The following is a 27,555-nucleotide window of genomic DNA, read 5'->3' on the forward strand; positions in this document are numbered from 1 at the left end:
ATGCATTGGTAGTCATTTTCCAACATTCTATAGACTCTGGATCAGTTCCTAGGGATTGGGGGGGAACTAATGTAACCCCACTTTTTAAAAAAGGAAGAGAGAAAACAGGGAATTATAGACCGGTTAGCCTGACATCGGTCATGGGGAAATTGTAGGAATCAATGATTAAAGATGTAATAGCAGCACATTTGGAAAGCGGTGACATGATCGGTCCAAGTCAGCATGGATTTATGAAAGGGAAATCATGCTTGACAAGTCTTCTAGAATTTTTTGAGGATGTAACTAGTGGATGTGGTGTATTTGGACTTTCAAAAGGCTTTTGACAAGGTCCCACGTAAGAGATTAGTGTGCAAAATTAAAGCACATGGTATCGGGGGTAATGTATTGACATGGATAGAGAACTGGTTGGCAGACAGGAAGCAAAGAGTACGAATAAACGGATCCTTTTCAGAATGACAGGCAGTGACTAGTGGGGTACCGCAAGGTTCAGTGCTGGAACCCCAGCTATTTACAATATACATTAATGATTTAGATGAAGGAATTAGGAATTGAATGTAATATCTCCAAGTTTGCAGATGACACTAAGCTGGGTGGCAGTGTGAGCTGTGAGGATGTTGCTAAGAGGCTGCAGGGTGACTTGGACAGGTTGGGTAAGTGGGCAAATGCATGGCAAATGCAGCACAATGTAGATAAATGTGAGGTTATCCACTTTGGTGGCAAAAACAGGATGGCAGATCATCATCTGAATGGTGACAGATTAGGAAAAGGGGAGGTGCAATGAGCCCTGGGTGTCATGGTACATCAGTCATTGAAAGTAGGCATGCAGGTACAGCAGGCTGTGAAGGCGGCAAATGCCATGTTGGCCTTCATAGCGAGAGGATTTGAGTGTAGGAGCAGGGAGGTCTTACTGCAGTTGTACAGGGCCTTGGTGAGGCCACACTTTGAATATTGTGCACAGTTTTGGTCTCCTAATCTGAGGAAGGACATTCTTGCTATTGAGGAAGTGCAGTGAAGGTTCACCAGACTGATTCCTAGGATGGCAGGACTGACATATGAGGAAAGACTGGATCGACTAGGCTTATATTTACTGGAATTTAGAAGAATGAGAGGGGATCCCATAAAAACATATAAAATTCTGGCGGGATTGGACAGGTTAGATGCAGGAAGAATGTTCCCGATGTTGGGGAAGTCCAGAACCAGGGGTCACAGTCTAAGGATAAGGGGTAAGCCATTTAGGACCGAGATGAGGAGAAACTAATTCACTTAGAGAATTGTGAGCATGTGGAATTCTGTACCACAGAAAGTTGTTGAGGCCAGTTCATTAGATATATTCAAAAGGTAGTTAGATGTGGCCCTTATGGCTAAAGGGATCAAGGGATATGGAGAGAAAGCAGGAATGGGGTACTGAAGTTGCAGGTACAGCCATGATCATATTGAATGGTGGTGCAGGCTCGAAGGGCCTACTCCTGCACCTATTTTCTATGTTTCCATGTAGTGTCTACCAATTTCTACTGCCAGTCGGTTTATTCTTCCGTCAGCACTCCTTCACAAGATGTCCAGTTTTCTTGCAGTAGAAACACTCTGCCTTCACATATGGACAGCTTTGAGCAAGGTGTTGTCTGTCCTAGGCACCGATAGCACAACTTCAATGCACTGTTACTTTGGCCAGTTGCTGAGACCTTGGGGCCCAACTGCCTTTTACTTTTAGTCCGCACCTAGATTCACCTCGAATCAGACGACTGGAAATGGCGTGAAATTCTCAGGAGTATTGGTCGGCCATACCCATCAACAGCTGTCTGTCAAGCTAAATCAAAAATCAAGTTGGGGTCGCCAACAATTTTCCTCGGATTTCTTCATTTTTCAACTCACACACAAAGTGGTCACGCAAGGCTCGGTCCTGAAAATTTCCAAAATGGCAATGAATGGATAGCTACAATGTACTCACTGATATCCTTGTTTCACATGTTTCAGCAATTTCCCAGGGCTCAGGATTGTAGTGCTGTTCTAACAACCTCCTTCAGCTTGACGAGAACAAGCACATTTTTCAGGGTTTTATACATCTTGGGGCCTGCTTCAGTCAAGAAAATAGTCCGTTTCCTTTCTAAATCCTCCCGGTTACGGTTTACATCATCTGGAACTTCAACGATACTTTTCGCGATGAAAAACATTTCTAGCCACTCAACATACACTCCAAATGTCTCTCGGTTGTGATGGAACTCACCCAAGCGCCCTATTATTCCCATAGGCGCGGCCATTTGGAATCTGGCAACGTCGACAGTTCAGCCACATGTTTGAGAAATTTAATTCGGATTTTTAAGCTTTTCTGCAAAACGAAGAACCCCCAACAGTCCTTCCGTCAGTTGGCAGGATTATCCTCTTAATAAAAATTTCAGCTAGGGCATCCAAAAATTGCGTCATTGACAATCTGAGATATTTTGAGATACAGTAAATACTCACAGCTTGCACTAACATGGCTACTGAGTAAGAACTGCAGCACATGACCTTTATTGTTATTACATCAGTAGTCCACTAGGTGGAGTAGTCCAGTAGCGGCTCTCCAACAGTTCCCACTCCTGATTGCAATCTGGTGGAACTTGCTGGAAGTGTGCGGATGTCAGGTGTGCTATAATGGTCCAATAGGCTGCCAGCACTTCCTGTCTAGGTTCACATGTGAAGAATGACCACTTGGGTGAGCACCTAGACAGCACCCATAGAACTGAACTTCAGCATGACAAAGCACTCGATTATTTTCTTGCAATAAACAGTACGGATGAATCTATACTTGAAAAGGAAATACATTTGTAGGGTTATGGGTAAAGAGGTGAGTGGGACTAATTGGATAGCTCTTTCAAAGAACCGGCACAAGAATGTTGGGCCGAATGGCCTCCTTCTGTCCTGTATGATTCTAAAATTTAAAAATTCCTCTGCATAGGAGTTACAACTATGAAAAACTCAATGATTTAACTTGATGATTGGGAACAATCATACCATGAATGTTATAAAGAAATCTGAGAACAAAATGAGACACTGCAGCCAATAAATGGAAGAAAAATAACAGCAGAGCAGCACTGAACCACAGCACTTGCAAGGCAGAGAACCAGGAAACTAAATGTGGTCACTGTGAGCAAACAATCAAAGCACTGACCTTAGGAGCATTCCCTGTTCAATGATGGATCTACTCCAATGTACGTAATGCATAAATGAAGCAATAAGATTAAAAGTTACACAAGACTGTGAAACTGGACCTCTGTGTATGAAGATAATATTACTGATTTTGAAAGAAAGTGTACTTTATTACTTAGTTTCATAATTCAAACTTTTTTTCTGAATTTGGAATAGTCTGCCTTTATATGGGGCCCCACCTTTCAGCTTTGGCTTAAGAACCAGCGACACTCATCAGATTTGCAACTACCGAGAGATTGTTGGTTACCACTCGGACTCAACCCTGTGACCATGTCAATGTGAGCCAGATGCCTTAAAAGCCGGTGCAACAGTTCACGTCTGCTCATATACCACACCCAACTGACCCTCAACCACCTAGGTGCAATGGCTGAAACCGAACTGATAAGCACACACATTGCTTTGGATAACAAGTCCATCTTGTCCGAACAATATGATCTGCATGTCTTGATCATCAGGTCACAAGTAAATATGTAAGCCGAGCATTGTAAGCAGATGCTAAGATGTTTTTATGCAGTAGAAAAGCTTTTTTGATGATTTATAGCATAATCTTTAAAACTACTGAATTAATTCTGAATGTAAACAATTCTTCAGAATTCTCCAGTTTAAAAAAAATTCAATTTAAGCTGTTGGTCAAGTTAAAAAATATATTTCTATTGACAGTCAGGTCCATAGACTCCGTATCCTTGCACAGGTTTGTCGGGAGGGAATGGTACTCTGCTCAGCTAAATTGCAGGAAGACTAAAGATGAATGTGATAATCATTTCAAGCTTCATATCTAAAGTGATGATAAATACGCATTTATTTAAAACTGGCTTAGTATGAACAATTAAATGGCACCTCATTTGCTTGCTTTACTTAATATATGCTGCCTAGAGAAAATCTTAGTCAAGCAATTCAATTGGTGGAAAACCACATCAGAGTAAAAGAAATTAGCCTCAAAATTATTGGGAACGTTATGTTTCCTGATGCCTATGAGAATACCTGCAATGGTTTTATTACTAAATTACTACTTAAAAGTGAACAGCTAATTTACTGTGGGTTTTTTCACATTTCCTGACTGCCACTGAGCAAACCATGCCTTCCAACCGATGAACTCAATTTTCCTCGGTGCCGCTTTTTGGCGTATTGCAATAATTACGCCTGTTTTTTTGGGCCCCGACTACTTCGAAAAAATAACTTGCAAGTTTCCCTGTCCTATTTTTTGAAATTGGCGCCACGCAGCCTGTCCATTAGCATCGGGGGTGGAGCCTAATATCTGCGTCGAAAAAACAATGCCTCCCCTTCTGCGCATACGCGGAAAAAAAAATGACGTTTTTCACATGACTGCTATGGGCGCGCATGCGCAGTACAGCTCCCCATCCGCTTTCGGCCATCTTAAAGTGCCAGTTGTGTGAGAATATTAATTTTCAGTGGAAAAATCAGAGCTGCAATACAATATACAATGCGGCTCAAGGACCAAGAATTTCTCTCAGGACGAAATGGAGGCACTAGTTACTGTAATTGAGGCCAGATGGCACGAGCTAGACACCAGCAGAGGTCACATAAAAGTTTCACCAAATGAAGAAACGCTGGAACCAACTTGCAGATTACCGTGCAATGGTGCCCACCCGAAGATCTGGAGGCCAGTGCAAAAAGCAGCAGGACCTTGGTCAAGTAGTTAGTGTAAGTAATATTTTCATTTATTCAATGGAATTGCAATTGTAAATGTGACCATCTGTATATGTCCCAACCAGCAGAAAGATACTCTCTCTAAAAAGTTATATTTTCATCTTTGCAGAGGAAGGTGGCACACAACATAAGGGAAAGAATTTGAACAGGAGGAGGCCCAGCAAATTTGCACCTACTGACACCCTTGGAAGACAGAGTCACTGCTTTGATGGGTCCTGCCTGGAGAAAAGCAACCACCACTGCAGGGAGAGCAAGTCCTGCAAATTCCACAATATGGCTTTGCTAAATGTTAAGTATTGCGCGGGCTAGCCATGTTTCAGTTCATGGGGATGTCTCCATCAGCTACACTTCGGTTGATGCAATATGCTATCATTCATCATGGTCCTTCAAATCAGCCTGCTGCCTGGGCTGTGTGGGCCTACTCATGCCACCCTGCCCCCTCCTCTGCTGCTAACCATTTGTCTGTTCTGTTATATTTTGCAGAACTTGAGGCCAACCCTGACGAAGCTGAAGCTGATGCAGAAGATGATTCAGACATGGACGAGCCTGAAGAGAACATCTTCCAATCCCACCTTCCAGACCAAGAGCATGGGGGTGAGGGAGAACGGGAGGGGATAGATGAAGTTCCCATTCTTGTACTCAGTCTGGAGGAGGTGCGGGTGCTGCCCGTTGAGGTGCCAGGCCCTTTCCTGAGTGGTACGAGTGTTGGGACATTCCATGGTTTCTCACAGTCCGAGGCTGCGGGTCTCAGTGGGGTGCAGCGAGGCACACCCAAGGTGAGGAGGGGAAGGAGAGCTGGACAGCGCTCTCCTGAGGTGCAGGATCTAACAGATGTGGTTCAGATGATGGCAATGAGTGCAGAGAGCATTGACCATACGCGATCACTCCTGGACACCATCAGTGGGGTGGGTGATGAGGTATCGGGACTGTCGGGAGAAGTAACAGCAATCTCACGAGAAATGGGAACACTGTCCGGACACATGAGGGAATTTTGCAGGCAGCTGATACACTGTCGGTGCACATGAGGGAGGGAATGTCGGAGTTAGCAGCTGCAATAAGCGAACACGCCCAGACCCCGCGTCTATTGACAAAATCAACAACCACTCCCACTCCAATCCCCAGACCAGCCTCTGAAGAGGCCCAAGCCGGGCCTTTCACAGTACCGCCTGTCCACGCCCCTCCATCAAGAACTGCGCATTACCCGAGATGTTCGAAAGAATAAGCTTGGTTCCAACTGAAGAAACGCAAAAAAAAGGAAACTAAAAAAATCGTAACTAACTGAGTTACGCTGGTGCAGAAACTTTGGGGAAACTTGGCTATTTTAATTTAGGCCAAAAAAAGCGACGTGCGCCAAAAAAAACGACGCAGATAACGAGAAAATTGAGTCATATGTTTTGGTTTATTCCCTTAAAATCGAATTTATATTTAAAGCAATTTTCATACATATATGTAGCAATAACCCAGATTTTGCAGTGAGTAATGACAGCAAACTGCCAGCGTCTGTCGTCATTAACCCTCTGAAACTGACCACAACTTCAGGATTTAGCGCGTGCGCATCTAAACACGCAGTTACGGTCATTCACTGCTCCACCACAGGCTGCTTAGACAACTTGATGGCGTCACTGCTGCATCGGTATAGGAATCCCTTATTGACAGCGCTACAATCAATTACACGTCGAGAAACCGCAAGTTTTCACCACAGAGTGCTTTTGCTTCACTGCTGACCGCAAATTACAGGCCAGTATCTTTTCACACAGTACTAAGGACAACTACTGAATATCCAACTCCTCTGTTGTATCACTTGTCATAACGTCCACATGCAGTTTGTATTTGACAGGGTTAACCCCGAGGCCAACTCAGAAATCTCAAGGTTTAACTCAACAGGCTGACTCAAAACATCTAAGTTAGTAGAATGGAAAAAGCTTATACAAATTACTCATTTCTGCAACACCATCTCTTATTAAAGATTGCTATGGTGTTACTGAGGTAGATCATCATCATCATAGGTGGTCCCTCAAAACGAGGATGACTTGCTTCCACCCCAAAACGAGGATGAGTTCACAGGTGTTTCAATGAAGGACCCGAACTACAACCTGAAGGGTGGAAGATGCCTGCGCGTGGATTTTTTTAATGTGGGGTGGCCGTTGCACACCAGCCACCACACAGGCTTGACAGAGCTAGGTCTTGGTCCAGTGGCAAGGATTACCCTAGACGACTGGAGACCAGCTCTGCTGCACAGACCGAGCGCGCGCACACATCGCAGTGTGGGCTGGCCCATGCTGCCCCTGGCCTGACTGAGGTAGAACAATGGTACTGTCTTACAGACAGAAGAGTGAAGGACCAGGAGCCCAGACATGGTTTACAGGGCAACACTATCACAGCATTGCCACTGAGTCACCCTTCCTTGATTTAAAGGAAATGATCATCAGCTTTTTCCCGTGATACAATGCTCTGAGCTAGTAATCAGACTGAAATATCAGTCAAACTATGTAGAAGATTAGAGGAGGATTTCAGCTACGTTGGTGTAAGTCTGTAACCTATATATAAAAAAGGGACACAAACTAGTCAAGCTCATGCGATAGAGAATGCAAACAAGACAGAAAGAGGAGTGAAGAGGAGGAGAGAGGATGTGCAAAAGAAAGCCAGTAACAGAGAAAAAGAAGAACAGGAAGAGACCATGCAGCCTCTCAAGCCTGGTCCTCTATTCAATCAGATCATGGCTGATTTGTTCCTCACTTCCATTTATCTGCCTTTGATCCATATCCTGAAACCCTTACCCAACAAAAATATCAACTGACCCAGCATACGCAGCCTTATGGAGGAAGAGTCCTCCAGATTTCCACTAGCTACAATTTAATCAAAGCCATCAATGGTATCCGCTGGGACTGTGACCGTGGTGCATTACTTCTCCTTGTCCTTCTCAAGTCTTTGCAGCCTTTGAAACCGTCAACCACACCATCCCCCTCCAACATCTCTCTTCCGTTATCTGACTCAATGGGACTGCCCACTTGCTTCCGCTCTTACCTGTTCAATTGTAGCCACAGCAGCTCCAGCAATGGCTTCTCGTTCCACCATTACACGGTTATCTCCAGAGTCTTCCAAGGATCTATCCTTGCCCCCCTCCTTCTCTCCCTCATCTACAGACATGGGGGTCAGGTTCCACTTGTATGCCAATAACACCAAACTTTCCCTCTCCAACGCTCTCTTGTCCATTTCACTGTCTCTGTAATGTCGGACTGCTGTCTAGCCCACACTTTCCTCCAGCAAAACACTGGGAGGACTAGTCATTGACTTCAGCCCCCTCCACAAATATCCACACCATTATCACCAAGCCCAGCCCCTCCCAGCTCCGTCTTGGGTTCTCGGCACCCTATTCGGCCCCAAGATGAGCTTCTGATCCCATATTCTCTCCACCACAAAGGCCTATTTCTACCTCCATCCCTACCTCAGTCATGTGCTGTTAAAACCCTCATCCATGCCCTTTTCACCTCCAGACTCGACTATTCCAATGCTCTCCTTGCCAGTCACCTATCCTCCACCCTCCATAAACTTCAGCTCATCCAAAATTCTGCTGTCAGCATCCTATCCCACACTAAGTGCTCATCCGTCACTCATGTAATGCCTCGTTATAAATACAAGTTGTCGCTGTCAGTATAGGTTTGAGTGCCTTCAACAACATTTTTGTTTGGAGGCCCTAGACTTGCTTCAAAGCCTGGGGTTGAGGTTAATATTTTCCTCCACACCTTTCACAACACTTGACGGAGCTTCCAACTAAGTTGTGCCTGTAAAGCCCTAGCCTGAGATTCTACAGTGAGAAGATATCCCAACACACATCAGTATGATTCTCTCAGTACTGAAGCCCAACTTTTCTGAGGTACTGGTTACTACACTGCTGCAAATTATTAAGAGATTTATCAATTTGTTTTTCCAACTAATTAGAAAACCAGATGGACAAAGAATTTTAAGTTATTTGCGGTTAAAAAAAAAATCAATTGAAAGTTAATATAGAATACTGTTTAAATTCAGAACGAGACTGAGAGACACACACACACATACAGAAAAGCATCCGATCAAAACATCTGGTTTGTTCACCGTTGCATTCAAAAACAAGAATTCATAGAAAGATATTTAAAATTCAAAAAGAATGCTGAAATTGATTTCTTTTTTTCAGTTCCTGTCTTTCCACATGAATTGACAGGGTTTCTCAGTGTTACCCTCATTTTTCCCAAACGACTTGAAAAAGATGTAAGATCAATTTTTAAAAGTTTTTAATTGGTAACGTTTCAAAGGGGCTACATCTCAAATACACACAGCTGATGGGAGTCATCAACAACTCAATGTTTGCAGAAGCATTTAATTATGCAACTGTGCTGTCTTCAGTTTGTGTCCAGCATTTTCTGTTCTTATTTCACATTTCCAACGTAAGCAATTTTTTCTTTCTTTTTATTTCTAGCTATTTATTTATCCAGCTGCAGTAAGGGTAAGAAAGCAATCTTGAGCAAATATTTTTCACATTAAAATGATTATGAACTGCTTCCTGGAAGCCCTCCTGTGCTGTAGTTTCAGGACCCTCCCTCCCATTAGTAAGAGATCTGTTGTAAAACCAGCATGCTTGCACGTACTTCCTGTGTTTGAGCATATTTTCGTGTCATCCTTGGCATGGATTAACTATATGCAAATTTCTTGCAGTTTATTGACTGATATGAAATTTACTCTAGCAGCAATACAAGTTTCTTCCAGCTGATGGGCCAATATACAAATCTATTAGCAGGCGGCAATAAAAACAAGACAGCTTATAATGCTCTTTATAAAATAACAAAGGCCCAGAATTTGCTGGAGCGGAGCATCGTGTGGTGGGACCCATTAGACATTTTCCTTTAACTTTCTGTTCGAACATTTTTTGCCCTGAAGTGCGAGCTGATAACGGCGCGGTGAGGGCAACGGGGCATCTGGGACCTCGGTGAACGACAGGACCAACAGACTATCTCCTTAACCAATCAGATGTAAGGAATGAGGACGAAACAGACGACGGACAGTGAAAGAAAGAGTGAATTCAAGTCAGGTACAGAAAGAGAAATAAAGAGAGGGAAAGAAACATTGGATTCAGAGAGCAGAAAAAGTCAAAGGAAAAGCAAGACAAAAAAAAAACATTTAAAATGAAACAATGAAATCTCCAAGAAGAATTTACTACCTGCAAGAATGACACGCAATAGTTGAAATTGTTCCCTTTCTAGGCCGGAGAGGATGACTGGCATCACATTAACAATCATTACATTGTTAAAAGGGTACTTACACTGTTAAGTGCTAGCTCCAACTTTCTGCAGCGCTTTTAATTCAAATTTAACGTGAAAATCCAGCAAGTTCTTAAAAATAACGGGCAGGTGGAGGGTGAGTTTTCATGAAGCTAACGGTGGAGTGTCGCAAATCATCCAGAAACTTGTGGTGATTCACACGATTCCTCGTCACAAGTTGCTGAACGATTTCCACATTAATAATGGCGAATGGCGTTAAACTCACCGTTACTTTGCCAGCAAATTCTGGGCCAATGTACTGTACAACTTACCATGAGTGCCATCACAGGAGATCCATTAATATAAATAAGAATCTGTTGCATTTAAATCATACTCATGAATAAGGAAGGCAATTCGGCCCTTCTTAATTCATTCATACAGAAAAACACTTCACACCCCCATTGCTGCATCTAGTTTTTCCTAAGTGAAAGAACACTACCCTCTAGATAAAGAGAAAATAATTGGGCGTAGCCAACACTGATTTCAAAAAGATTGTGCTCGACAAACCCAAAAGTTCTTTAAGGACGTGACAGATATGGTGGATGTGGTATACATGGACTTTCAGGAAGCCTTCGAGAAGGCACCACACCAGTTACCCAGTGACTATTGGAGAAGATTAGAAGAGTATAGAATTAGGGACAGGGTAGAAAATTGGACTAAAAAGTGATTAGAAAGGAGGGAGCAGAGATTAGCAGCTTCTTAGGGCCCAAATTTGCCCAGGAGTTGCTCCTTTTTTTTGGAGCAACTTGATTTTTCTGGAGTATCTTAAAAATCCCCATTCTACACATTTAATTTGCGCTATTGTAAGGGAGTTAGTTAGGATTTTTTTTAGTTGCGTTTTTTTTCCCCAAAAGGGGGCGTTACAAGCCGTTTGGGCCACTTAAGCCAGTTTGGACAGCTAATAATTGCTCCAAACTAACAAACTAACTTAGGCCAGTGTATGTGGCCGCACAGAAAACCCTTGCGCGGAGAGTTAAGAAATCAGTGCAAGTTAGTACATTCTAAAGCATCAAGACTTAAAAGCACTAAACAAAGCACAAATAACAAATAAAAAATAGAAGGCAGCGGAGAAGACCTGCACCAAAGCACCAAAGACTTACAAAGTTTTAAGGAAAGATGAAAAGAAAATAAAGGAACTCTGCAAACACACAATCACAGTAGATTAAACAACACAAGCAGCTACTTACATGTACGGGCGTTTTTCATGTCACTCATTACTTTGCACATTTTTACAGGTCTCCTTCACAATCAGTTTTTTACCTGTACAGGGATCTCCCTAAAACAAATTAAGCCGAGCGATGTTTCCATTCTCCAATTGGCTCCAAAGGCTATGCCGAGATACTTTCAAAAGATTTGTAAAATAGAAACAACTTCCCCAAATTTTTGCCAGAAACAAGTTAGCACAGCAGGTTCACATCTGTTCAATAGCTCACGGGCCGGTGCGGGAGAGCATTCGGCCAGGGATAGGAGCGGCGAGCATCGGGTCCGGCTCACAGCCTGCAGGACGCGCTGGGAGTGCGAGAAGCTACTGCGCATGCGCGCAGACTCCACCACGCTTGCGGACAGCAGCTTGCACTGTTTTCGGTGCAGGGCTGTACCGCCCTCCCACTGCACTATATACACCGCTCCAGGACCCAGGACACACAGCAGAGCGGCCAGAATAGTGAGTACGTTTTTTGGCGCCGGTTTGAGCGCACAAAGTCGGTGTATCTCAGGTTAGTGCGCTGGAGAAAAGGGATTGGGGAAATTTGGGCCCTTAGAGTGATTGGAAGTGGTTGATGATATCCGACAGGGTCTGTTCCAGGACTGCTTCTGAGAGAGAGAAAAAAGGGCTGAAAACAAAGGCAGAGAATGACACAAAAATAATGAGGGGGGAAAAGATATAATTTTCTTTTTATTTGCGAATGATGGAGGAGATTCATTGTTATGTAAGTTGTGTTACATGGTATATTTCTTTATGGGGTCAAATTCCTGGAACTCCCTACCTAACAGCACTGTTAGAGCACCTTCACCATAAGGACTGCACCAATTCAAGGTGGCGGCTCACCACCACCTTCTCAAGAACAACTATGACAGGTAATAAATCTTGTGTCTATTGATACCACTATGTCAGCCACTGACAAAGTCTATTTACTCAGCAAAGCCTATTTACATAGTTAATGTAAACCTGAGTACTGGGAGAAATTTAGAATTCAGCAGAGGAGGACAAAGGGTTTAACTAGGAGGGGGAAAAGAGAGTACGAGAGTAAGCTTGTAGGGAACATAAAATCTGACTGCAAAAGCTTCTATAGGTATGTGAAGAGAAAATGATTAGTGAAGACAAATGTAGGTCCCTTGCAGTCAGAATCAGGTGAATTTATAATGGGGAACAAAGAAATGGCAGACCAATTGAACAAATATTTTGGTTCTGTCCTCACTAAGAAAGACACAAATAACCTTCTGGAAATACTAGGGGACCGAGGGTCTAGCGAGAAGGAGGAACTGAAGGAAATCCTTATTAGTCAGGAAATTGTGTTAGGGAAATTGATGGGATTGAAGGCCGATAAATCCCTAGGGCCTGATAGTCTGCATCCCAGAGTACTTAAGGAAGTGGCCCTAGAAATAGTGGATGCATTGGTGGTGTCATTTTCCAACATTCTACAGACTCTGGATCAGTTCCTATGGATTGGAGGGTTGCTAATGTAACCCCACTTTTTAAAAAAGGAGGGTAGAGAGAAAACAGAGAATTATAGACTGGTTAGACTGACATCGGTAGTGGGGAAATGTTGGAATCAATTATTAAAGACGTAATAGCAGCGTATTTGGAAAGCAGTGTCAGGATCGGTCCAAGTCAGCATGGATTTATGAAAGGAAAATCATGCTTGACAAATCGAGAATTTTTTGAGGATGTAACTAGTAGAGTGGACAAGGGAGAACCAGTGGATGTGGTGTATTTGGACTTTCAAAAGTCTTTTGACAAGGTCCCACACAAGAGATTAGTGTGCAAAATTAAAGCACATGGTAATGGGGGTAATGTACTGACGTGGATAGAGAACTGGTTGGCAGACAGGATGCAAAGAGTAGGAATAAGCGGGTTCTTTTCAGAATGGCAGGTAGTGACTATTGGGGTATCGCAAGGGTTTAGTGCTGCGCTTCCAGCTATTTACAATATACATTAATGATTTGGACGAAGGAATTGAATGTAATATCTCCAAGTTTGCAGATGACACTAAGCTGGGTGGCAGTGTGAGCTGTGAGGAGGATGCTAAGAGGCTGTAGGGTGACTTGGACAGGTTAGGTGAGTGGGCAAATGCATGGCAGATGCAGTATAATGTAGATAAATGTGAGGTTATCCACTTTGGTGGCAAAAACAGCACTTTGGTGGCAAAAACAGGGAGGCAGAATATTATCTGAATAGTGGCAGATTAGGAAAAGGGGAGGTGCAATGAGACCTGGTGTCATGGTACATTAGTCATTGAAAGTTGGCATGCAGGCGATGAAGGTGGCAAATGGCATGTTGGCCTTCATAGCGAGACGATTTGAGTATAGGAGCAGGGAGGTCTTACTGCAGTTGTACAGGGCCTTGGTGAGGCCACACCTTGAATATTGTGCACAGTTTTGGTCTCCTAATCTGAGGAAGGACATTTTGCTATTGAGGGAGTGCAGCAAAAGTTCACCAGACTAATTCCCGTGATGGCAGAACTGACATATGAGGAAAGACTGGATCGACTAGGCTTATATTCACTGGAATTTAGAAGAATGAGAGGGGATCTCATAGAAACATATAAAATTCTGACGGGATTGGACAGGTTAGATGCAGGAAGAATGGTCCCGATGTTGGGGAAGTCCAGAAACAGGGGTCACAATCTAAGGGGTAAGCCATCTAGGACCAAGAGGAGGAGAAACTTCTTCTCTCAGAAAATTGTGAACCTGTGGAATTCTCTACCACAGAAAGTTGTGGAGGCCACTTTGTTAGATATATTCAAAATGGAGTTAAATGTGGCCTTTACGGCTAAAGGGATCAAAGGATATGGAGAGAAAGCAGGAATGGGGTACTGAAGTTGCATGATCAGCCATGATCATACTGAATGGTGGTGCAGGCTTGAAGGGCCAAATAGCCTGCTCCTGCACCTATTTTCTATGTTTCTATATAAAAAGAGGCTCTACAAACTGCAGCAAACAGAATGCATGACTGAAACTACGACAACTTCTCCCGATAAAAGCAGGGAGATTTCTCCAGTAAATGGACAATAGTAACGTAATGGCCCGGATTTTGCAGTCAGTGGTGAAGGGATGGCGCTTGCCGCTGACCTAAACAAAAGCTGCCCACAAAGAATTAGCATCGATTGCCCCAATTCCGATGTGACTTTCAATCTGGCACCATCTATAGGGGATCTGTGGCGTTCAACGGTGACATCAAGCAGGTTGATCAGCCAATGAAATTGAAGAATATTCTCAGATAACAAAGCAGGAAGTGAAAAGCACAAATTACAAATTACATTTAATCATTTTACAGAAAGCAAAATAAGACTGGGACATATACATGGGATTAAGGTAGTAGCTGAAATAACAAACTTAAAAATAAAAATTAATTATTTTAAAAATCAGCCAATTTTAAATGTTTTGGGAATGACATTCCACACTTATAAAATTAGATTTTCAGGGCCAGAGAGGTTGTTCAGCAGTAAATATGACTTAGTACGCAGTTGAAAACTCGGTTGCACCTCATTCAACAAGGCTTTTCAATGGTTTTTCCAGCGAGGATGGTGCATAAAAAGTTGAAGTTCACATCAAATCACTGATTTGGTGTTGATTGCATCTGCAAAGACTGCAACTGCAAAAGCGCACCCTGTGGAGAAGGGTATCTCTGACAGAAATTTCTGGATTTCCACAGTTTAACTGCGCATGTGCGGATGCCACAAGTTGGTGTCAGTTTTGCACAGTAATGACAGCAAGCTGACACTTTTGCCAACATTACAACTGTAATTTCCAGGCCAATACAAATTATGTGCATAAAACCAATGCCGGTCACTTTCAGCAGTGCGGTCTCCAGGTGTGATTGACAGGGGAATTACCCAATCATCTCCATTCTAGCCAGGAATAATGGTGTCACTATATGCAGTCCTGAATGTTGGCCTTCTGGTGACGTACATTTCTCAAGAATGAATCAAAAAAAAATCTTGCTGCACTTATTTCCACAGCATGTAACCGAGATGGCAGCTGAAAGCAGCACAGATTTTATTAGGATTCAGCACATGGCTCAGCATCATCAAGTACTTGGTACCAATGTTCCCCCTAATTCTTTTTCAGTGCGCGGCCCATTCAGTTTCACGCATGCACAAATTTAACACTGAAAAAGCCAATCCTGGGCTGCGTGGGACCGGCAAAGAGCTGCATGGCCGCACAGCTTAGAGGGAACGTTGTTTGGGATTGTGTCTTACAGCTCGCATCCTCTGTCTTCCCCATTTTATCGGCTGTTCCAGCGCACTACCCCCCAGCCTGCATCGAAGCACTGACCACACTTGATCAGCTCCACTGGGCAGGCCACATAGTTCACATGCCAGACACGAGGCTCCCATGGCAAACGAGCCAAAGGTGGGCAGCGGAAACCTTACAAGGACACCCTCAAAGCCTCCCTGATAAAGTGCAACATCCCCACTGACATCTGGGAGACCCTGACCAAAGACCGCCTTAAGTGGAGGAAGTGCATCCGGGAGGGCGCTGAGTACCGAGTCTCATCGCCGAGAACATGCAGAAATCAATCGCAGGCAGCGGAAGGATTGTGCGGCAAACCTGTCCCACCCACCCCTTTCCTCAACGACTATCTGCCCCACCTGTGGTTCTCATATTGGACTGTACAGCCACCTAAGAACTCATGTTAAGAGTGGAAGCAAGTCTTTCTCGATTCCGAGGGACTGCCTATGATGATGATGATGATGATGAATGTTATTTACTGATTTAATCATTCACTCTTCTAACTTCCAACCAAACCTTCCTTGTTTTTTGTCGAATGCGTCCCCATTTCTTCCCGTCTCTTCATCTTCCCCAACTCCTCTCATACCTCCAAGCTCACAATGTTAATGATTTATTGTCCATTCAGGCCTTCAAAAACATCACAACAAACACATAGCAGATATGGACAACACATCAATCTTATAACTCAACACATCAGAAGAAATCTTGCCAAAACACACATTACAGAAATAAAGATTACCAACAAAATTAACAGATCCAAATACAAAATTAGTATCAGAGTCAAAGGAGAGAAAGTGAACCAGTCACTTCCAACCTAGCAACTTAATTACAATATACACAAGTTTGAGGTGATACATTTTGGTAGGAAGGAGGAGCTTGGATAATCAGAGTATAAATGGGGTAGAAGAGTAAAGGGATCGAGGGGCAGATATATAAACCACTAAAATGAGCGACGTAGATTAATAAAGCCATAAAAAAGCAAACCAAGCACTGGGGTTCATTTAGAATCATAGAATGATTCATACAGGAGGCCATTTGGCTCATTGTGTCCATGGCAGCTCCTTGGTAGAGCTATCCAACTAGTCCCACAACCCCACTCTTTCCCCATAGCCATCTACATTTTTTCTCTTCAAGTGTTTTTCAAATTCCCTTTTGAAATTCTTCATCCCTCCTGTTTCCACCACCCTTTCAGGCAGTGCATTCCAGATCACAACAACTCAGTGAGTCTGAGTGGCTCCAACCTCGGTGAATCCGAGGGGCCAGAGAGTTCGGTGAGCTCGGGAAGCCAGGAGTCCGAGGAGCAGGAGGACCGGAGGTAGACGAGGAGCTCACAGCCCTCGTTTAGGCAGGTAAGTGGTTGGCTGGTTGATTGGTCAGTATCTCTTTCTCTCTTTTTCTTTTTAATTAGGTTTTTATTCAGGTAAGTCTAATTAGAAGGATGGCAGGGCAGCTCAGTCTTGTGAAGTGTATATCCTGCGGCATGTGGGAAGTCCTGGACACTTCGTGTGGCCTAGACAACCAAGTGTGCAGGAGGTGTCTCCAGCTTCAACTACTCAAGCTCCTGGAGTCAATACGGTGCATTCGCGAGGCTGAGAGAGTAATCTTTGTGTGGAGGTGAAAGATGTAGGTTCTTAATGAATACTTTGCGTCTGTTTTCACAAAGGAAAGGGGCAATGCAGATACTGCTATCGAGGAGGTGTGTGAAATTCTGGATGAAATAAACATAGAGGTAATAAGGGGTTTAGCAGCTTTGAAAGTAATTGTAGTCCACACAAAGATTATCCTTGGTCTCTAATAGGCCCTACCCTTTCTTTAGTTATTCTCTTGCACTTAATATATTCATAGAACATCTCTGGGTTTTCCTTAATTTTACTTACCAAGAATTTTTCATGCTCTGTCTTAGCATTCCTAATATCCTTTTCTACTTTCCGGATGAAATGCATCCCAGGCTGTTGAGCGAAGTAAAAGAGGAAATAACATAGGCCTTGACCATCATTTTCCTGTCCTCTTTGGATTTGGGCATGGTGCCGGAGGATTGGAGGACTGCTAATGTAGTACCCTTGTTTAAGAAGGGAGAAAGGGATAGGCTGAGTAATTGCAGGCTTGTCAGCCTAACCTCAGTGATGGGAAAATTACTGGAAAAAATCCTGAAAGACAGGATAAATCTACATTTAGAAAGGCAAGGATTAATTAGGGACAGTCAGCACGGATTTGTTAAGGGAAGATCGTGTTTGACTAAACTGATTGAATTTTTCGAGGAGGTAACCAAGAGGGTCGATGAGGATAGAGAGTATAATAGTGTATATAGACTTTAGCAAAGTTTTTGATAAAGTCCCACATGGTCACAAAGGTTAATGCCCATGGGATCCAGGGCAAAGTGGCAAGTTGGATCCAAAATTGACTCAGAGGCAGGAAGCAAAGGGTAATAGTCACTGGATGTTTTTGTGACTGGAAGGATGTTTGCAGTGGGGTTCCGCAGGGCTCAGTACTAGGACCCTTGCTTTTTGTGGTATACATCAATGATCTAGATTTGAATATAGGGAGTATGATTAAGAAGTTTGCAGATGACTCTAAAATTGGCCGTGTGGTTGATAATGAAGAAGAAAGTCATGGACTGCAGGAGGATATCAATCTACTGGTCAGGTGGGCAGAACAGCGGCAAATGGAATTTAATTTGGAGAAGTGTGAGGTAATGCATCTGGGAGGGCTAATAAGGAAAGGGTATACACATTAAACTGTAGGACACTTGGAAGTGTAGATGAACAAAGGGACCGTGGAGTGCTTGTCCACAGATCCCTGAAAGTAGTAGGCCAGGTGGATGAGGTGGTTAAGAAGGCATACAGAATGCTTGCCTTTATTGGCTGAGGCTTAGAATACAAGAGCAGGGAGGTTATAATTAAACTGTATAATACTCTGGTTAGACCACAACTGGAGTACTGCATGCAATTCTAGTCGCCGTATTATAGGAAGGGCGTGATTGCACTAGAGACGGTGCAGAGGAGATTTACTAGGATGCTGCCTGGAATGGAGAATCTTAGCTATGAGGACAGATTGGATAGGCTGGGTTTGTTCTCATTGGAACAAAGGAAGCTGAGTGGAGACTTCATTGTGTATAAAATTTTGAGGGGCCTGGATATAGTGGATAGCAAGGGCCTATTTCCCTTGGCAGAGGAGTCAATTACGAGGGGGCATAGTTTTAAGGTAGTTGGTGGAAGGTTCAGTGGGGATTTGAGGGGAGGCTTCTTCACGCAGAGGGTTGTGGGGGTCTGGAACTCACTGCCTGGAAGGGTGGTGGAAGCAGAAATCCTCACCACATTTAAAAGGTACTTGGATGGGCACTTAAAGTGCAGTAACCTGCAGGGTTACAGACCTAGAGCTGGTAAGTGGGATAAGACTGAATAACCTCTTGTTGGCTGGCGTAGATACGATGGTAAGTACTGCAGGGAATCGAATACGGCCAGGGTGATATCCTGGACTAGTTGCGATCGTCTGGATGGGTCAGAGAGGAATTTTCCCAGATTTTTTTTCCCCAATTGGCCTGTTTTTTTTTCTAAATCTGTTTTTTTGCGTCTCCCAGGAGATCACATGGCTCCGGTTGGGGTGGAGTGTAGAATGTTGTGGTGCAGTGGATGTCGCAGTTGTGTGGGGTGGACTGGTTGGGCTGGATGCTCTTTACCTTAACGCCATCGTTCATGGGTTTACATGTAACCTTCAGGGCTGCTGACCGAGGGCCGTGTGGCTCTTTGTCGGCCGGCGCGGACACGATGGGCCGAAATGGCCTCCTTCTGCGCTTTAGATTTCTAGGTTTCTATACCTCAAGCCGCCTCTGGTTCTTTTGTCAATCACCTTAAATCTCTGTCTTCTGGTTCGCAATCCTTCGACAACTGGAAACCGTTTCTCCTTATTTACACTATCAAAACTCTTTGAGTTTGAATACCTCTATCAAATCTCCTCTTTACCTTCACTGCTCTTAAGCACAACAAACCCAGCTTCTCCAGTCTCTCTGCATAACTGAAGTCCCTCATCCCTGATACTATTCCAGTCAATCTTTTCTGCACCTCTCCAAGGCGCAACATCCTTCCTAAAGTCAGGTGGCCGAAATTGAACACTATACTTCACCTGAAACCTAACCAGCAATTTATAAAGGTTGAGCATAACTTCCTTGCTTTTGTACTCTATGCCACTATTAATAAAGCCAAGAATCCCATATGCTTTTTTAAACAGCCGTCTCAACTTGTCCTGCCACCTTCAAATGTATACATGCACCCCGAGGTGTCTGTTCCTACATCCCCTTTAAAATGATATAATTTAGTTTATATTGCCTCTCCTCATCCTTCCTACCAAAGTGTATCACTTCACATTTCTCTGCATTAAATTTCATCTGCTAAGTATCTGTCCATTTTACCAGCCTGCCTATGTCTTCCTAAAGTCTAATTCTATCCTCCTAAATGTTTACTACATTTCCGAGTTTTGTATCATCTGCAAACTTTTAAATTATGACCTGTCTACCCAAGTCCAGGTCATTAATGTACATACATCAAAAAGAGCAGTGGTCTTAATACCAACCCTTGGAACCCCTGTATACTTCCCTCCAGTCTCAAAACAATCACTACTCTTTGATTTCTGCCCCTTAGCCAATTTCACATCCACACTACCACTGTCTGTCCTTTTGTCATGGGCTTCAATTTTGCTAACAAGTCCATTATATGGTACTTTGTCAAATGCCTTTTGAAAGTTCATATACACAACATCAACCCATTTCATTACTTCAAATATCTCGACCAAGTTAGTCAAACACGAGTTGCCTTTAACAAGTCCGGGCTGACTTTCATTTATTAGTCCATACTCATCCAAATGCCAATTCATTTTATCCGAGATTATTGTCTATAAAGGTTTCCCCACCACCGACATTAAGCTGACTGGTCTGTAGTTGCTGCGTTTATCCTGCTCCCCTTTTCTGAAACAGGGGTGTAACATTTGCAATCTTTCAGTCCTTTGGTACCACCCCCATATCTAAGGAGGATTGGAAAATTGTGGCCAGAGCCTCTGCAATTTCAACCCTGACTTCCCGCAGTAAACCAAGAGACATCCTATCCTAACCAGGTGACTTTTCTACTTAAAAAAAAATCTATTTTTATCCTATCCAATATTGCTACTGCCTCTTCCTTTACTGTTACTTTGGCAGCATCCTCTTCTCTACTGATGACTGATACAAAGTTCTCATTTAGTACCTCAGCCATGTCCTGTGGCTCCACAAGAATATCTCATTTTTGGTTACTATCGGCCCATCCTTCCTTTGACTACTCTTGAACTACATGTGTTTATAAGACTTTTGGGTTCCCTTTTATGTTAGCCGCTAATCTATTCTCATGCCCTCTCTTTGTCCCTCTTATTCTTTTTAGATCTCCTCTGTACTTTCCATATTCAGCTTTATTCTCTACTGTATTGCACACTTGATATTTGTCATAAACCTCCTCTTTGTCTCATTTTAATCTCTGTATCTTTTGTCATCCAGGAAGCCCTAGCTTTAGATACCCTTCCTGACCCCTTGTGGGAATGTGTCTGTTCCATCTCCTCTTTGAAGGCCTCCCATTGTTCAATTATTGTTTTGCCCAGAATTTTTGATTCCAATCCACCTGGGCCAGATTTCTTTTCAACTCACTGAAGTTAGCCCTCTGCCAGTTAAGTATTTTTACACTTGATTGTTCCTTGTCCATTTCCATAACTATTCTGAATATGATATTGTTATGTATGGAGAAAGAGTCAGACTGAACACTGTGAGCTCAAAGTAAATTGTGACCGTAGTCTTTTATTTGCAGGTCTCCAGAGTGCCTCTCCAACCTGTGAGGCCTCCTTAAATACCTGTGCTCCCAAGGGATTATGAGCCCTCTGGTGGCTATACAGAGTAAACACAAGTTTACATATATAACACCACTCTTCCCCCCCACCTTCCCCCCCACCCCCCAAAGTCAATAGTGCAACTATTTACAATGTGAGTCGATCTGGGGCCCTTCTTGCCCTGGTTGATCATCTCGGTGTGAAAGATGGTATTGTTGAATAATTTGTTGGGCCCTCGCTGGGCTGCTATGCAGCTGGCCTTGCTGGGCTGCCTGATGTGTTGAGTCCTGCTGGGCTGCTGTGAATGATGGGTTCTGCTTCGTGGCCAACCACGGTGCCGGTTGCCACTGGTGTGTGGGGATCAAAAAAGGTAGGGTCCAAGGTGGGTTGCTCAGGATAGTCCGTGAATCTGAGTTTGATTTGGTCCAAATGTTTCCGGTGAATGAGTCCATTTGAAAGTTTGACCTGAAACACCTCTTTGGCCACGACAGTGCCGGGAAGCCACTTGGGACCTTGTCCATAATTTAATACAAATGCAGGATCACTGATTTCAATCTCGCGTGACACACTTGCACTATGATATGTACTTTGTTGAAGCAGACAGCTCGCTACCTGTTCATGTAGATCAGGATGAACTAACGAGAGTCTTGCCTTAAGTGCTCTTTCATGAGCAGTTCAGCAGGTGGGATCCCAGTGAGCGAGTGGGGTCTCGTGCGGTAGCTAAGCAGGACTTGGTATAGGCGAGTCTGCAGTGAACCTTCAGTTACCCTCTTCAAGCCTTGCTTGATGGTTTGCACTGCTCTCTCTGTCTGACCATTGGACGCTGGGACATGTGACATGTTTGATCCCGTTATGGGTCATGAATCCTTTGAACTCAGCAGTGGCAAAACACGGCCCGTTGTCGCTCACCAGGATATCAGGTAGGCCGTGTGTGGAAAACATGGCCCGCAGGCTTTCAGTAGTGGCAGCGGATGTGCTAGCCAACATTATTTCACATTCAATCCACTTGGAGTATGCGTCGACAACCACAAGGAGCATTTTACCCAAGAGCAGGCCTGCATAGTTGACGTATACCCTAGACCACGGTTTGGAGGGCCAATACCATAAACTTAGCGGTGCCTCCCTGGGTGCATTGCTTAACTGCGAGCATGTATTACATCTGTGAATGCAGGACTCTAAGTCCGCATCGATACCGGGCCACCACACGTAGTATCTGGCTATCGCTTTCATCATTGCTATGCCTGGGTGGATACCGTGGAGGTCATTGATGAAGGTATCTCTGCCCTTCTTGGGGACCACTACTCGATTGCCCCACAGAAGGCAGTCTTGCCTGTATAGACATTTCATCTTTGCGTCGCTGGCTTTGTCTCTTCCTGTATTTCCACTGGGACACTGGACCAGCTCCCGTGAAGCACACAGCTTTTGACTAGGGATAATAAGGGGTCCTGGCTCGTCCAGGTTTTGATCTGCCAGGCAGTGACGGGGGATTGCTCACTCTCAAATGTTTCCATAACCATAGCTAAATCTACGGGCTGCGCCATTTCCACCCTCGTGGTGGGAAATGGCAGCCCATTGAGAGCATCGGCGCAGTTTTCTGTGCCTGGCCTGTGGCGGATGGCGTAGTTGAGACAATGTGAGTGCTCATCACTGGATGCGGGCCGATGCGTTGGTATTTATCCCTTTGCTCTCAGAAAACAGGGATATTAGTGGCGTGTGGTCAGTTTTCAATTCAAATTTTAGCCCAAACAGGTATTGATGCATTTTCTTTATCCCATAGAGACACGCTAATGCTTCTTTCTCAATCATGCTGTAGGCTCTCTCAGCCTTAGACTCCTGGATGCATAAGCAAATGGTTGCAGTTTCCCGAAATCATTAGCTTGTTGCAATATGACGACGCATCTCATTTGAGTACCAAACGCTTACATGGATCATACAACACAAGCAATTTGTTTGAGCATAACAGTTTTCTCGCTTTTACAAAGGCATTTTCTTGGCTTTTGCCCTAAACCCATTCATCCCCTTTTCATAGTAAGGCATGCAGTGTTCTAATAGTGTGCTGAGACCCAATAAAAAATTACCAAAGTAGTTCAGGAGTACTAGAAACGACCGCAGCTCCGTCACGTTCTGTGGCCTCGGTGCGTTCTCGATTGCCTCCGTCTTCGCGCTGGTGGGACTGATGTCGTCCGCCGCAATCCTCCTTCCCAAGAACTCCACTTCAGGTGCCAGGAAAACGCACTTCGAGCGTTTTAACCTGAGCCCCAAGCGGTTGAGTCGACTAAGAGCCTCCTCCAGGTTCTGCAGATGCTCGGCAGATGTCCCGACCTGTGACCACGATGTCGTCCTGGAAGACCACGGTGTGCGGGACCGACTTCAGTGAGCTTTCCATGTTTCTCTGGAATATCGCCGCCGCTGATCGAATTCCAAACGGGCACCTGTTATAAATAAAAAGACCTTTGTGTGTGCTGATGCAGGTGAGGCTCTTCGATGATTCCTCCAGCTCCTGCATCAGTAGGCTGAAGTCAGATCCAGCTTCGTGAACGTCTTTCCTCCCGCCAGCGTTGCAAAGAGGTCACGGCCTTTGGTAGTGGATATTGGTCCTGCAGGGAGAGATGATTGATAGTTACTTTGTAATTGCCACAGATTCTGACGGTGCCGTCTCCCTTGAGGACAGGAACAATCGGACTGGCCCACTCGTTGAACTCGATCGGTGAAATGATGCCCTCTCTTTGCAGCCGGTCTAGCTCGATCTCTACCCTTTCTCTCATCATGTACAGTACTGCTCTCGCCTTGTGATGGATGGGTCGCGCCCCCGGAATTAGATGGATCTACACTTTTGCTCCTTGGAATTTCCCGATGCCTGGTTCGAACAGCGAAGGAAATTTGTTTAAGACCTGAGCACACGAAGTGTTGTCAGCGGGCGATAGCACTCGGACATCATCCAGTTCCAGCGTATCTTTCCCAGACAGCTCCTGCCGAGCAGCGTGGGACTGTAGTGTACGGAGAAAGAGTCAGACTGAACACTGCGAGCTCAAAGTAAAGTGTGACCGTAGTCTTTTATTACAGGTCTCCAGAGTGCCTCTCCAACCTGTGAAGCCTCCTTAAATACCTGTGCTCCCAAGGGATTATGGGATCCCTTGGGACTCCAGGGGATGAGCCTTCTGGTGGCTGTACAGAGTAAATACAAGTTTACTTATATAACAGAGACCATCACCAGAATGGTAGCTTGTGCACCTTAGGAGACCTTTATGGTAGCAGTGCTGATTACAAGAACCAGTTCTTTTGTGTAAGTTCTTAGTTTCGTGCGAACTGGAGTTAAGACTGGCCTTGAGGCCTTGTTGCACCACAATCTTTCGAAAGTCTTTTTGCCCATGATGGACTGGCTCGCGCCCGTGTCCAGCTCCATTGACACCGGGAGTCCATTTAGTTCAACATTCAGCATTATCGGGGGACAATTTGTGGTGAATGTGTGCACCCCATGTACCTCTGCCTCCTCGGTCTGAGGATCTGGTTTGTCATGATCCTCCATGGATCTGTCCTCCTCTGCAACATGGTGGTTTGCTGGTTTAGCAGAGTTTGCAGCTCACCTGCACATACGTGGGAGGTGTCCATTGTTCCACAGCCCTTGCAAATGTACTCTTTGAATTGGCATGAATGGAAATGATGATCACCCCCGCAGCGCCAACAAGGTGTTAATTGCCTTGCATTCATCACCCTTGATGGTGGACTCAGACATCTGCGGACGTGCAGCTGCAGGCATGTGTGACCTGCCCTGTACGTTACGATTCGAAAACATCATCACTTTGTTCACAGTACTTGTAGCAGCACTTGTGTGCTGAGAGATTTGCTTCGTATTGTCACTGGTGGCAATGAACGCCTGGGCTATCGCTATGGCCTCACTCAAGGTTGGGGTCTCTACAGTCAAAAGTTTGTGAAGTATGGTTTCGTGGCAAATGCCAAGTACGAAAAAGTCTCTGAGCATGTGCTCCAAATGTCCTTCAAATTCGCAATGTCCTGCAAGGCGTCTTAGCTCGGCGACATAACTCACCACTTCCTGGCCTTCAGACTTTTTGTAGGTGTAGAACTGGTACCTCACCATCAGAACGCTTTCCTTCGGGTTCAAATGACTCGGACCAGTGTGCACAAATCATCATACGATTTCTCCGTGGATTTCGCTGGAGTGAATAGATTATTCATGAGGCCATATGCTGGTGTCCCACAGACGGTGAGGAGGATCGCCCTTCGTTTGGCAGCATTCTCTTCCCCATCTAGCTTGCTGGCCATGAAGTATTGGTCGAGTCGCTCCACAAAAGTTTCCCAATCATCTCCCTCTGAGAATTTCTCCAGGAGGCCCACTGTTCTCTGCATTTTTGGGGATCTTGTCGCCAGTTGTTATGTATGGAGAAAGAGTCAGACTGAATATTGTGAGCTCAAAGTAACGTGTGACCTTAGTCTTTTATTTGCAGGTCTCCAGAGTGCCTTTCCAACCTGAGGCCTCCTTAAATACCTGTGCTCCCAAGGGATTATGGGATCCCTTGGGACTCCAGGGGATGAGCCCTCTGGTAGCGGTGTAGAGTAAATACAAGTTTACATATATAACAGATATTATGATCAGTGTTCCCCTAATGCTCTCCCACTGAAACATGCTCCACTTCATTCCCCAGAACTATATCCAGCAATATTTCCTCGCTCATTAGCTTGAAAAAGTGCATGTCCAGAAAGTTCACGTCAGGAATTCTTCCCCTCTTTTCCTTTTACACTGTTGCTATTCCAGTCTATATTAGGATAATCAAAGTCCATTATCACCAATAGTTCTTGCCTCTTTCGGTAATTTGCCTGCAAATTTGCTCCTCTATCTCCTTCCAACTATTTGGTGGCCTATAATATGCACTAAATAGCATAATAGCTCCTCTATTGTTCCTTAATTCTAGCCAAATGGATTCTGTCTTTGACCCCTCACATACATCATTCCTCTCCAGTGGTATAATAGTTTTTTTAATCAATATTGCCGGCGAGCCTCCTTTTCTTCCTTCCCTATCTTTCTTGAATACATTGTAGCCAGGAATATTAAGTTCCCAATCCTCCCCTTCTTTGAGCAAAGTCTGTTATTGCCATTATATTGTAGTCCCACATGACTTGTACCTGCAGCTCACCAACCTTACCAAGCTATGTGCACTTACACACATGACCTCTAAACCCATACCACGCAATTGCCCCCTGTCTGATCTCTCTTATTTCTGAAACATTCTTTACTCTAGTGCTATTTGTCTCTCCCAAACGTCTCTGCACCTTGTTTCACCTCTCTAATATGTTTCATTCTGGTGCCCATCCCCCTGCAAAATTAGTTCAAAAACCCCCCACACAACATTAGTTAACCTTCCAGCGAGAAAATTGGTCCCAGCTCTGTTCAGGTGCAACCCACCCACCTTGGACAGGTTCTTCCTGCCCCAGAACTGGTCCCAATGCACCAAGAATCTGAAGTCCTCCCTTCCTGCACTATTTCTCCTGCCACTCGTTAATTTGTTTTATCCTACTATTCCTATATTCTCGTATTGGACTGTACAGCCACCTAAGAACTCATGATAAGAGTGGAAGCAAGTCTTCCTCGATTCCGAGGGACTGCCTATGATGATGATGATGATGATGATGATACTAGTGGGTGGCACAGGAAGTAATCCAGAGATTACAACCTTTAAAGTCCTGCTCTTTAATTTCCTCGTGAGCTCCTGAAACTCTGCCTTTTCATTTGTCATTGGTTTCCACATGGACCATGATTTCTGGCTGTCCCCCTTCCTCCCACCCTGCTGGATGGCCACCCACTTACTATCCTCCTGAATTCTCTGTAGCTGCGGGGTGACCACCTCTTGCAACGTGCGTTCACGAAATTCTCAGCCACCCGACTGCCCTGCTGTGACCGCAGCTGCTCAAGCTCAGAAACCCTCGAACAACCCGAGGCACTTCGTGCACACATGGTTATTATCCAGGACACATGAAACGTAAGTGAAAACCGAGTTCTCACATTGTGCAGGCAACAGGTGTCAGCTGTCCCATCATTTTACTTAAAAGTCTATCTACTTATCTTATATGTTTTAAGTTTAGTATTCCCTTACTATTTATTATTTAT

General features: G+C 44.4%; 1 protein-coding gene across 9 annotated transcripts in view; it reads right to left on the reverse strand.

Annotated features, from left to right (window-relative positions):
* Positions 1-27,555, reverse strand: part of arnt2 (aryl-hydrocarbon receptor nuclear translocator 2) — a 576,442-nt gene that overhangs the window by 389,405 nt on the left and 159,482 nt on the right. The window lies entirely within an intron of this gene.

Source organism: Pristiophorus japonicus, chromosome 17 (assembly GCF_044704955.1).
Source record: "Pristiophorus japonicus isolate sPriJap1 chromosome 17, sPriJap1.hap1, whole genome shotgun sequence".
NCBI lineage: Eukaryota > Metazoa > Chordata > Chondrichthyes > Pristiophoridae > Pristiophorus > Pristiophorus japonicus.